Here is a 13,220-nt window from a genome sequence, read left to right as displayed (position 1 = left end):
ATCATGGAATGCCAGGTTATTAGAACAAAGTGTTCTTGACTTGAGAGAGTACTTGAGTAGAGGCCCAATCAATGTCCATCTGCTACCTTAATACTAAACCTATAAATATATGAACATAGATCTATTTCCTTATCGTTCTATTTAAATATATTTACATATGTAGATGCCTATATTTAGATCTATATAAATGCCCTTTTCCTATTTCCTTTTCCTTTTCTCTTGTCTCACTATCATGTCTGGCCTTCATTCAGGTTTCAGTAATTCTTCTCAGTAACATTGCCCTGTTCAAGCCCTACCAGGCACCCTACATCCTCCTTGCCATCGATTTTAGATCACTTCTCGTTCCCTTGTCCCTGGGTTAGTTGACACCCCCCTTCCTTTCTCCTGCCTCCCCTTCTCCCATGTCCCCCGTAACTATCCATCTCGTTGTTTTCTCCTCCGGATTGTTTATCCCACCTATCTTATCTAGATAGACATGCAGAGACAATAATAAACACAAAACCAAGACAGAGTGAAACAAAACAACAAAAGAAAATAAAACAAGAACAACTACAGAAAAAAAAAATCACAAACAAAAAGAAAAGCTTGTAAATAGTTCCAGGTCTGTTTGTTGACCTTCAGGAGTATTTTCTGGTCGAGTCTGATGGGGTGCCACATCCTGGCCCCAAAGTCTATTTTTGGCATTCCCCAGGGACTTCATTGCTTTGCTTCCCTTTCTGCTCTGTTGTATGCCCTTAGTGTGTCACCCCAGTGTGGTGGGGTCAGATCAGCACAATTCCTGCACTGTGCCTCCAGTGTTGTCCCTCGTAGCGCTATGAGTCAGTGAGGATGTCATGTCTAATGGTGGGGCCGGCCCGATGGTCCTCTCTGTACATTGGCCGTTCTAAGCAGGAATAGCATCCTCAGGGCTTGGAGGGCCAGGATGTGTTCCACTCTCACTCTCTTTCCCTCTTAGTTTTGGGTATTAATTTTTCAAAGCCCTGTTGAGAGAGCGATATTGGGCCAATGTAGGCGAACTACATATCACAATACCTGAATTATTCACTTGTACAGAATTAATCGTTTCATGGCTGGATGCTACTTACACAAACGATGGAGGTTTAATTGTCACGTAAAAATCACCATAATATTCACCAAGAGTGTCAGTCACAGGTTTCTCAGAATAATCTACATCTTAATACAGCATATGGGGCCTTGATGCAGCAAGACCAGGATTGTCTGCCTACCAACAGTTCAGCTATCTTGGTACAGATGTCTTCTGCTGCCTCAGAACTTGCATATTTTCTGACTTAAGTTCTCAGGTTACTTGTGCGTCTGAGGTAGTGTCCAGTTCACCAAGTAGAGTTTCTGCATCACTTATGCAGCCGCCAAAGCATGCCACACGGCCTGGGGATCCAGGATTCAATGTCCCAGCATTCCACGGCACCGGGCCTGCGTCCCCAGGGTGCACCCAGAAGCCCAGGTCAATGTGGTCCAGTCAGTACATACCACCAGGGACACTCTCCCCTAGGGTCCCCCAAAGCATTTTCAGTCATTCTTCCCACCAATTGGAGGTTGGTCCTCCCTCTTTTCCTACTAACAGACATGCATTGTTTTCCCCCAGCCATATTTGTTCCCCTCTCCTGACTTGATTTTCCCATCAGTATCCCTCATCCCTCTGATAGGGCTGTCTACGTGTCCAGGGGGACCTCCTGATAGCTTTGCATGGCCACAACTCAGTAGACAGCATCTCCTTCCTCTCCCTTGACTATTTGATCCTAGCTGATGTAAGGTGCCCTCCATCAAAGTGACCTTCAAAATACGTCCCTAGAATGGATGGTATATGGTTCATTGGCACTGGTCAGGCTCCCTTCCAGGCTGTCTGCGTCTGCTGCCCAGCAGACTGGACTGATAGCATGTGTTAAGTACACGAGACAAAGTCTTGGCATCCTTGTTTCATTCTGGATGTAGTTCTCCCAAGACAAATTTGATTGTTCATGTGGCAGTCCATGACACTTTCAAAATTCTTTGTCAGAACCACAATTCAAATACATTGATTATTCTTCATTCTTCCTCATTCAATGTAGGAATTTCCCATGCATAGGAGGCAATTGAGGATACCATGACTTGGGTCAGGTGCACCTCCGTTCTCAGAGTAAGTACCCTTGCTTTTCAACCCTTTATAGAGATCTTATCCAACAGATTTGCCCAATGCCATGCAAGTCAATCTCGTGATTGTTGCTTTCATGAGCATTGATTATGGAGCCAAGCGAGACAGAATCCTTAATAACTTCAATCTTTTCTGCATTTATCATGGTATTCCTTAGTGGTCTAGCTAGCAGGATTTCGGTTTTCTTTCCTGAAGGCTACAATCCTTGATCTTCATCAGCAAATGCTTCAAGTTCTTGCTTTCAGCAAGCAAGCTTGTGCCACCTGTATTTGGAAGCTTGTTAATAAGTTTTTCTCCATCTTGATGCTGCATTCCTCATCATATAACCTAGCTTCTGCTTACAGATTGAATAATTATAATGAGAGGATACAACTTTGACAAACACTTTTCTTGTTTTTTTAAACCATGCAGCATTCCCTTGTTCTATTTGGATGCAACTGCCTCCTGATCCATGTACAGGTACCCCATGTGCATAATGAATTGCTCTGGAATTCCAATTTTCCCCAAAGCTATATCCATAGTGTGTTTTTTTAATGATCCACACACTATACATTTGCATAGTCAATAAAACACAAGTAAATATCTTTCTGTTCCATGTTTTCTGTCAAGATCCATTTCACATTACCAATGATATTCTACCGGAGTCCAGCTCCGGGAGGGAGGGTTGAACTGGATACCTGAAGGAGGTGTGAAGTCGGCGAACACAGACGAGGCAGACTCGAGAGATGTCCTGGTGGAAGCAATCTGCTGAGTTCTTCCAAACAGCTTTATTTGTATCATAAAAAGTTTTGCAAACCACTCCATAAAATCAATGCCTTGTGATTAATTCCAAAGTCACCCTTATTGTTTCCACTAAAACCTGATAAAAGGCCATGATAAGGTCTGTCCTTTTTTCTGTCACTTTCTGTCCTCTTCCTGGTTCTTTCTTCCTGTACTGTCACATGCTATCCTTGATTGAGGTGTTCAGAAAATTTGGTTAAACTCATGTCCTACTCGCTGCCCTATATTCTGCTCACAATGCTCCTTTCCTGGTTGTCTAACTTAACATAATGAAACTACCTCATGTGCCACTTCAAAGCCTACATTATTCTAAAAATACCTGCAAGCAGAGTTAAATGCTTCTCAAATAATCTCCTTTAGAAGCTCTCCCATGGTAACTGTTCCATAGTCTACCTATGTCTCTTTTATTTTTTGTACTCCTGAGGCACCATGGAGGGCCAAACCATCTGATTCTTTGCCAAAGACTTAATGTTTCCCCTTTTACGTGTTTTCTATTAATGTTAAACATTCTCTCTCCTTCTATGTAAGCCCCTGTCCAAGGTATAGGGGTGTCAGTTGGGGGAGGCAGTCTATAAGGTCCTCTATACTGGGGAGGGGAAAAAAAGTCTCCCACTACTTAATCTGAATGAATCCAGGGTTTTTGGGTGGATTTCATTTTCTCTTCTGACCTCAACTTTGGGGTTTCTTCCTCACTCAATTCCCACATATCCTTCTCAAAATCCCCAAAGATGTCTCGCTGTCTAAGCCTCTCCAATGCCTCAGTTAAGGAAAGCCCCATCATATTGAAGTAAGTTTTACATCTGGTTTCATTCGTACTTCTCAAGACTGCCCTTGCATCCACTCCAGGTGCGGTAAACACGGCAATGCACAAAATTCCCTAGAATGGTTTTAACAAGAGCAAATATTTGAGGGCTGTTGGAATCCCTCCCTGGGAAGCTCTGCTTTGCAGATGCTCCTGCCACCAGGCTGGAGCTTTGCTAGACAGCATGGTTGGGATGGCTCCCAACAATATCCCCCGTTCCACATGCTCTAAAAGAAGTACAATCATGAATAGCCTACAGGCTTTGAGAATGTTCACATAGGTTGACATAAGTGAAAATGCCATGTGGTAATTAAAGCCATATTACAGGCAAGATGTTACTACCTACCAGTATTTTGAACAGTTACCCCCTCTAATGTCTACTCCCACTTCACTCGAACAGGACAGCTCTCCCTGAGAAACTCCAAAACTGGTCCACCAGAATGTCGGAGAGGAGTCAGAGACACTAGTCCACAGGCGTGCTGAGAGGAAGATCCACAGCCAATGGGAAGAATACCTGCTTGCAGACAGAGGAGTAAGGGGGACCGACGGAGGGAACGGGAGACTGTACTCAGACTTGGGGAAGCTGCACAATATGCTAGGAAGTTATTCTGGGAAGCTTGCCCTATGGTGAGTGCTGTGTGGAGGCCAGGCTATCGCGAGAGTGGGCTCTTAAGTATCTGGGCATTCCCAGATTGCCAGGCATTTTCCTTCCTCTAGTTCTTTCTCCAAAAGCCACAAGTTCAAGGACATTCTATCTGGGTTGACTAGGCTTTCTGGACATGAGCAGGGAGTCAAGATAGGTGCAGCTGTAAGTCTGATTTCATTTTTAGGTCCTTGGAAATGCAGTGAGTTCATGGAGATGTATTCCATCCACCACACAAAGGAGCACCCTAAGAAGTCTCTAAATAGCTCAGTTGTTGCAAGCCCTTTGCCTTTTTGGGATGGCCTGGGACGGGTTTGTGTGTCTGTATAAGTATTTTAGGGAAGGGACAAAATTGGAAAGAAGGGAATTCTCTAATCTGTGTCCACCTTGATTAGATACTAATGCCTCCACAACTCATCTCTAAATTCATGGAATTCTTCTTTCTTCAGGAAATCATAAGCGATATCCCAATATGGGTGGCCATTACAAATAATGTAAGGGATGCTTATTCTGAGGAAGCCAGACCTTTGGGTGAATAAGCATTGGTTCCTGGCATGGGGTGAATGTGGACTTAGAGGGTTTATGAGATTAATTCAAAATGAAATGTTTTTCTAAAGCAGAAAAACTAAATCTTCAAATACTCAGTATCCAGAAAGATTTGAATTGACCTTAAAGAAAGTATATGTCTAAAAAGAACAAACAAACCCATTTTGGATAGAATATATCCAAAATGATCCTGTGATAGTTAAGGCTGTATGACAACTTGGCTGGGCCAAGATTCTCAGTGCTTTGGCACTGAAGATGTAGTTATCACCCTTCCCCACAATGAGCTATAATGTAATGTAACCATTTCCATGATGAGATATGTTATAATTAGCCAATCAATTGAAGGGAGTTTCCTTGGGGTACAACCTGCTTCAAATATGTATGGACTCAGGAAAAGCCGATATATATGGACTCAGGACACATGAGAAGAAGCAGGTGCAAACATCAGTTAATAATTGAAGCTTGGAGTATATGAAGTATGAATCTAGCAAAGTTGGATGTTGCAAAAAATGAAGTGGAATGCATAAAAATCAATGTTTTAGGCATCAGTGATCTGAAATAGACTGGTATTAGCTACTTGGAATCAGAAAATCTGAAGGTTTACTATGCTGGGGATGGAACAATCAAGAGGGTTGGCAGTGCATTCGTCATCAAAGGCCATTTAAAGATACATCATAAAGTACAATGCTGTAATAGGATCACATCTAGTCCTATTCAAAGAAATCCAACCAGTACAGCTATTATTCAAATTTATTCACCAATCACCAAAGCTGGTAATGAAGAATTTAAAGATTTCTACCAAAACAGTCAGTCTAAAAATGATTAAACAAGCAATCAAGATTAGGTTGGAATGCAAAAGTTGGAAACAGAGGAAGGGCCAGAAGTTGGAAAATATAGTCTTGGTGATAGAAACAAAGCTGGAAAGCTCATGATAGACTTTTGCAAGACCAATGACTTCTTCATGAAAAGTACATTTTTTCAACTACACAAAAGGCATCTATAGACATGGGACTTTCCAGATATGATACACAGGAATCAAACGGACTACATCTGTGGGAAGAGACAAGAGAGAAGCTCAATGTCAGCAGCTACAATCAGAATGGGGTGGCTGGAAGAGGTCATCAGTTGCTCGTATGTAAGTTCAGATTACTCATTAGGCTGCTAGCTGCAAGGTTAGCAGTTAGAAACAAGCAGCCAATCTACAGGAGAAAGACAAGCTTTCTACTCCTGTGAGGAGTTTCAGCCTCAGAAGTTCACAGTGGCAGTTCTACGCTGTCCTATAGGTTCACTGTGAATCTGCCTTCTCAGGTCAGTGAGTCTTTTTTTTTTAAGTTCAGGTTGGAGCTGAAAAAAATTAAAACAAGGCCATGAGAGCCAAAATACAAACTTCAGACTATCCCACATGAATTTCTAGAACAGATTTTTGGCATTGAGCACTAATGACAGAAGACCTGATGTGCTGAGGTTGGACATCAAGAACATCACTTATAATGAAAGCAAAAGATCATTAAACAGAAAAGAAAGGAAAAAAAGTGGATGAAGGAAAAGACTCTAAAACTTGCTTTTAATTGTAAAGTAGTGTGTTAGTCTGGGTATTCTAGAGAAATAAATCCACAGAAACTCATATGTATATAAGAGAGAGTTTTACATAAAAGGTAAGTGTACATTAAGAAAGCATCTCAACCCAGTGCTGTCTAAGCCCATAAGTCCGACATTAGCCCATATGTCCAACACCGATCTATAAAGTCCTCCTCAAGCTCACAAAACACAAGCAATGATGCTGACTGCAGGAGGAAAACAGAATCAGTGAGTGTGTAAGCATCTCAGCGTTGGCAGGAGTCTCCACACGGCTGCTCCATCTCCCAGGGCTGCATCAGGGTAGGTCCATGTGGCTTTTCCTCAGGGATGTCTTGCAGGAAGTGATCCTTGCCAGCTGAAGCAGGGAACTGGCTAAGGCAGCTGCACCCTGGTGCAACCATCACAAAGCAAAAGACCCGAGACCTCGAAAGGCGAGGCTCACTGAGCCATTTGTCTCTCCACCCTTCAATTAACCCCACATGTGTTTATCCGCCAAGTTGGCACAATAAACCTTACCTATCTCAAGTAGCTAAAGCAAATGAAAGAAATGATGAAGTTAAAATCTGAATAGAAGATTTCAAAGAGCAGTTTGAGAAGACATAGTCAAATAGTATAATTAAAGATGCAAGACAAAGTTAGAAAGCCAAAAAGGAAGAACATACTCAGCATACCATAAACCAAAAGAGCTAAGGAAAAATTCAAGCCTTGAGTTGAAATATTGAAAGACTCTAAGAGCAAATTATGAATTTGCAGAATTATGCAGAGAACATCAAAATAAAGTAGAAAGAACACACAGTCACTGTAGCAAATAGAACTAGTTGACATTCAACTATTTCAAGAGGCAGCTTATATGCAAAAACCAATGATACTGAAGGAAGAAGTTCAAGCTGCATTAAAAGCATCAGTAAAAAACAAGGCTCCAAAAATTGGTGGAATACCAGTTGAAATGTTCCCAATAGGTCATGAAGTACTGAACACATTCACTCATCTATGCCAAGAAGTTTGGAACACAAGTACTTGTCCAACTGACTGGAAGGCATCCACTTTTGCACCTGTTCCAAAGAAAGGTGAACCAACAGAAAGCTCAAACTATAGAACAGCATCATTACTATGACATGCAAATAAAAATTTGCTGAAGATCATGCAGCAATGGTTGCAACAGTACACTGACAGGAGCTGCCAGAAGTTCAGGCCAGATTCAGAAGATGTGGAACAAGAAATATCATTATGGATTACAACTCAATATAAAGAAGACCAAAGTCCTCTAACTGGACCAGTAGCCAGCATCATGATAAATGGAGAGAAGGTTGAACTTGTCAAGGGGTTTGTTGCTTGATTTGAGTATTAGTGCTCACGGAAGGAATCAAGAGATAAAAAAAACTCATTGTATTGAGCAAATCTGCTGTGCAAGACCTCTTGAGAGTGTTGAAAAACAAGGGTGTTAACTTTGAAGACGAAAGTGTGCCTGGGGTATTTTCCATTGCTTTATGTGCATGTGAAAGTTGGACATTGAATAAAGAAGACCGTAAAGGAACTGATGTGTTTGCATTGTGGTGCTGAAGGAGACTATTGGAAATACCCAGAACTGCTAAAAGGACAAAGCAATCTGTCTTGGAAGACATGTGCCCAGAGTACTTCTTAGAGGCAAGGATGATGAGATTTTGTCTTACATACTTTGGGCATGTTTTCAGGAGAGACCAATTCTTGGAAAAGGACGTTATGTTTGGTGTAGCAGAGGGGTAGCTAGTGGAAGAGAGGAAGACCCTCAACAAGATGGATTGACACAGTGGCTGCAACAATGGGTTCAAGCATGGGAATAATTGTGAGGATGGCCCAGGACTGCACGGTATTTAATGTCGTGTGTAGGGTCACTATTAGTCGGAACTGCCTCGATAGCACCTAATAGCATGTATATATATATATATGTGTGTGTGTGTGTTTTGTATATCTATATCTATCTATCTAATCTTCACTATCTTTTCTTCTCTAGTGAACACAGTCTAAGACAGCTCCTTAGAAGTGAGATTGTTGAAACTTCCGATATACTTTGGACATGTTGTCAGAAGAGTTCAGTCCCTAGAGACATCATGTTTGGTAGAATCAGTGAAAAAAGGAAGATACTAAAAAAGAGATTGACACAGTGACTGCAACAATAGGGTATAACAAAGCAACAACTGTCAGGATGGTGCAGAACCAGGCAGAGTCTCAGTTAAATGCATCAGTCTTGGACAGTACCTCACATCAACTGCAAGGTGCAACTCAAGACACTGCCTGCCTGCTGTGGCATAGACACAAACTGCCTGCATCGCAATCTGAGATAACCAAGAGTGGAAACCATAAATGCCTTCATCTTCTGGCTGTTTCTTACTCCAAAGAGGAGCTGAGCTCAGGGTTATCGCTGTTTCCATCAGGGATTTCCATTTGAATGTAAACCTTGTGGGTTAACAAATGTTATTTGGATTGTACAGTTACAAGTCATCGCTTTTCCATTTTCATTCTTTATGCATTAGGAGCCCTTTTGCCTATAGAAAGAAAAGTATGTGTGGATAATTTGGACATGTATGCACATGTACTATTAATATTGGTCTCACATGATCTTTCTCACTTGCATCTTCTTACATATAAGGAGCAATGGTTGCAGGGCCTTGAGTGTAAAACTCCACATAAAAATAACGTCGGAAGATAATAGTTTTAAAACAACAAAAAGTAGCATTGTGTAAGAAAAAATGTGGAAGCCAGATGAATCTGTGATTGATCATTTCACTCAATGAAGGAATGTGACAACCTCTGTAGAGAAACGCTTCCCTCCGAGCCCTTCACTGTTAGGCTTGCTCTGGCTGACAAAATGAATTCCCCTGGGCCACTTCCTCTCTTCCTCCCACACCTTGAATGTGTATCCATTTCAGAATAAATAAACATACCCAGGTCTCAGACCCTGACCGTAGAAACGTAAAGCTTATGTTTCTGAAATTCTTTCTGTAGCCATGACTGACAATTCTCTCCTAATATTTCCTCTGCTTTACTTTATCTTCCAGAGGGCAGCAGTGTGTCTAGGGTGCACCTCCATTGCCGAAGGCCCACTGCCTTAGCCTGGTCATGGGCAAGCTTTTGATTGTGTAGGCAGCAAGTTCAAATCTCCCCGGAATAAGGAACATGTTTAGTAAAAAGTGTATCGCTTCATGGTGTGCCTTGAGCGATAGACAAAAGCATGCAAACTGTTTTCCATAGAGATAGCCTTAGATAGAGAGCTCCACAGAGACAACCGTGCTGTGTCTAATCAGGCGCTGTGCTGTACTTTGCCTTTCTCTGTGTAGATAAGAACACTGAAAATGAAGATTAATATACCACCTGTGAGGTGGATTTGGTGCAGAAAGAAAGAAAGAAAGAAGGCAAAGGTAGAAAATCGTTTCAGAGTTTGTTTCAGAGCTCCTGGGAGGGAAGAGAGGGCAGAGAAAAGGGCCGGGAGCATCCTGAGCTCCCCGGTGAGGCCTGAAGAAGTTGCACTGTCCAGGTGAGAGCTGGCGAGTTTTATCGCCCGGGTCTGGGGGGAGGGAGTAGCTGGGGAATTTTCCACTGCAACTTTGTCGTCTGCAGGTCTGGAGCTAGGCAACAGGTTCAAAGTTATCCATAAGGGTTAGTCTTCTGCACCTGGGCCTGAAGGCCACGAAGGGGAGGAGGAGGAGGGGGAAGGAGGGTCTGGCCTTGCGTAGTGTCCTTGAAGTGTTCTCACCAGCTCTATCTCCTTGCCCTCCTGCCCTGCTCACTCCCACTTCTGCCTGACACCACCCAGTGAACTGCGCTAAAGCATGTGAACTTTACATGTAAGATATTCTTATGGATAAAACCAATGGATTCTCTTTTCTAGTATTCTTTCGGCTTAAAATATAACCTTCACCAGAGGCAACATAACCAGGAGACCAGCAGGAGCTAGTGTGGGGAGCTTCAAGAGACCCACAGTCATGTGCATATGAATGGGCAGATAGTCAAAACCTGGAGAAGAGATAATTAAATTAAAAATTTAAGAGGAGCTATTTTGAATGCTGTGTTGATATTGAATGCTTTCCTAACCAGTGTTGTAAAATAGACCTAATGTGTTATGGAAATGAATATTAGGTATTATGATCATTGAGATCCTGTCAATTATGAGGATCTTAATGAGGAAGTCACATTCAGAGCTTTCAGAGTATGAATATTCACATTTGAAAAAATATACAGATCTGTACAGAGCCGATGAGAACACAGCAGACTACATGTAAAGGGAAGACCTGAAGGAGAGAAAGAAATGACTATTAGACTTTTAAATTCTGAGCAAGCAATTTGTTTGCCACTGGCTGTATCAAAGCAGGAAAAGTCTGCTCATCAGAAGAACCCTCTTCTGTGACTGAAAATGACAGGAATCTAGTGAGCAAGCAGCCTGGGTCTAGCCAGGCCCATCAAATTGGTGGAAGTAAAGGAGGCACAACAATGAAGAGACGGCTTGACTTTGGACATGCTCCATTGTGACCTGATGTCCCCAATGGCCACAGATGAAAGGAAATGACACACGAAAGACTGGCGAGTCTGACATACATGAAGTTGTGTGAACTCATGAGCCTAATGTTGTGTTGTGGTAGGTAAGGTTTTGCGTTACCTTGGCTAGGCCAAAATCCCCAGTGGTTTGGCAGTTAAGGCCCAATAATCTCCTATGATGAGGGGTGTGGCCTACTTCCAATATAAGTGTGGCCTACTTCCAGTATAAGTGAACCTGGTGGAAAACTTCTTTTTGTATATTTCATTGTCATACTTTACTTTTTCTTCTTGAGCTGCCCTTTCGAATTTTCTAGTCATCTCTTTTACTTCATCGTTGTTTTCCATTCACTTTAGCTACTTTCAAGAGCAAGTTTCAAAATCATTTCTGACATCCACTTTTCTTGTGTTTCCTTCCCTGGGCTTAGTTTATTCATGTGTGCTATCTTGGTGTCATCTCTTCATTCATACATTCATTCATTAGTGTTTGAGGAATCACATCTGTTTCTGAGATGGTCTCTCAATTCAGGTAGAATATACTTAAGGTCACATTTTTGCTTTTGTGGACTTCTTTTGATTTTTTTCAGTTTTTGCCCCAACTTATATATTAGCAATTGATGTTTTGGTCCATAGTCAACTTTGTTTGGCTGATGATAGTGAGCTTCTCTTTCATCTATTCTGATATGTGTAGTCAGTTTAATAAATAGATATCCCATATGCATACTCACAATTTATATTGTTGATCAAAGATACTTGCAGTTAAGAACCCACTGGTCTTAAAAAATTATACTATGCATTATTAAGTGTAATTTTTATCACCAGTGCCATATTTTGCACCTAATAATCTTTCTTCTTTGTTTCAATTTTTAGCATTCCAACTACAGTACTTGTCAACGCACCTTGATTAAGTGATCAATTTCACACTGAGGAAACCTGTAGAATTCTCCCTTTCTTTTTTATCATTGATGTTAGTGGCTGGTGGGTAAATAGTCATATTAATTGGTATTTCTTGTAGGCACATCAAAGTTTTCCTATCACTGACAGACAGCAGTGTTCTTCAGGACAGATCCTGAAATGTTCTCTTACATGATGAATTTGACACTGATACTCTTCAATATGTCATTACTGACATAGTAAACACTATGATTGTCTGATTCAGAATGGCTTATACTAGCCCATATTAGCTCACTAATGCCTTCAGAAAGCTGAAGAAGCACTGGGAGTACTCACTTGTCTATTCTAGGAAATTTGGAAAACAGGTAGTTGGCCAACCAAACATGGAAGTCATCCATGTTTGTGCGCATTCCAAAGAAAGGTGACCCAACAGAATGCTCGGACTGTAGAATGGTATCCTTGTATGGTACACAAGCACAATTTTTCTTCAGCTCCTCCAACAATGGTTGCAGCAGTCCATTGCCAGAAGGTCAGGCCAGATTCAGAAGAGGATGTGGAACAAGGGATGTCACTGTTGATATCTGGTGGATCTTGGCTCAAAGTAGAGAATACCAGAAAGGTGTTTACTTGTGTTTTCATGACTATGCTAAGGGATTCAATGGTGTAGACCATAACACACTTCATATAGCCTTGAGATTGGGAATTCCAGAACACTTCAATGTGGTTGTGTAGAACTTGTATGTGACTCAAGCAGCAGTTGTACAAAGAGAACAAGGGAATTCTGTATGGTTGAAAATCAGGAAAAGTATGTCAGAGTTGCATCCTCTCGCAATACTTACTCAATCTCTATGCATACTTAATCCATCTGTTCAGAGAAGCTGGCCTATATGAAGAAACGTGTGGCTTCAGGAGTGGAGGGAGGCTGACTAACAACTTGCAATCTACACATAATCTAACCTTGTTTGCTGAAGTGAGGAGGACGTGAGCACTTGCTGATGAAGATTACGGAAGGCAGCCTTCAGTATGGATTATAACCCAATGTAAGAAGTCCCAGATTCTCACAACTGGACCAATAGGTAATGCCACATAGTAAACAGAGAAAAGTATGAAGTTGTCAAGGATTTTTTCTTACTTGGATCCACAATCAATGCTTGTAGGAGAAAGGCCAGTGCCCCACAACTAATCACGGATTCAGTAAGCGCAATTGTATGGTTGAGACATATAAAGATTACAATAAACCATAGAAAAATAATAGGAGAGAGTAAAATAAAGAAGTCAGACCCATTTCATGGTAACATGCTCATCTCCTGGATGGCCAGGAT

This window comes from Echinops telfairi, unplaced genomic scaffold, assembly GCF_000313985.2.
Source record: "Echinops telfairi isolate 266 unplaced genomic scaffold, ASM31398v2 ScPeMD7_7469;HRSCAF=8507_0, whole genome shotgun sequence".
Lineage (NCBI taxonomy): Eukaryota > Metazoa > Chordata > Mammalia > Afrosoricida > Tenrecidae > Echinops > Echinops telfairi.
This window is presented reverse-complemented; position numbering follows the sequence as displayed.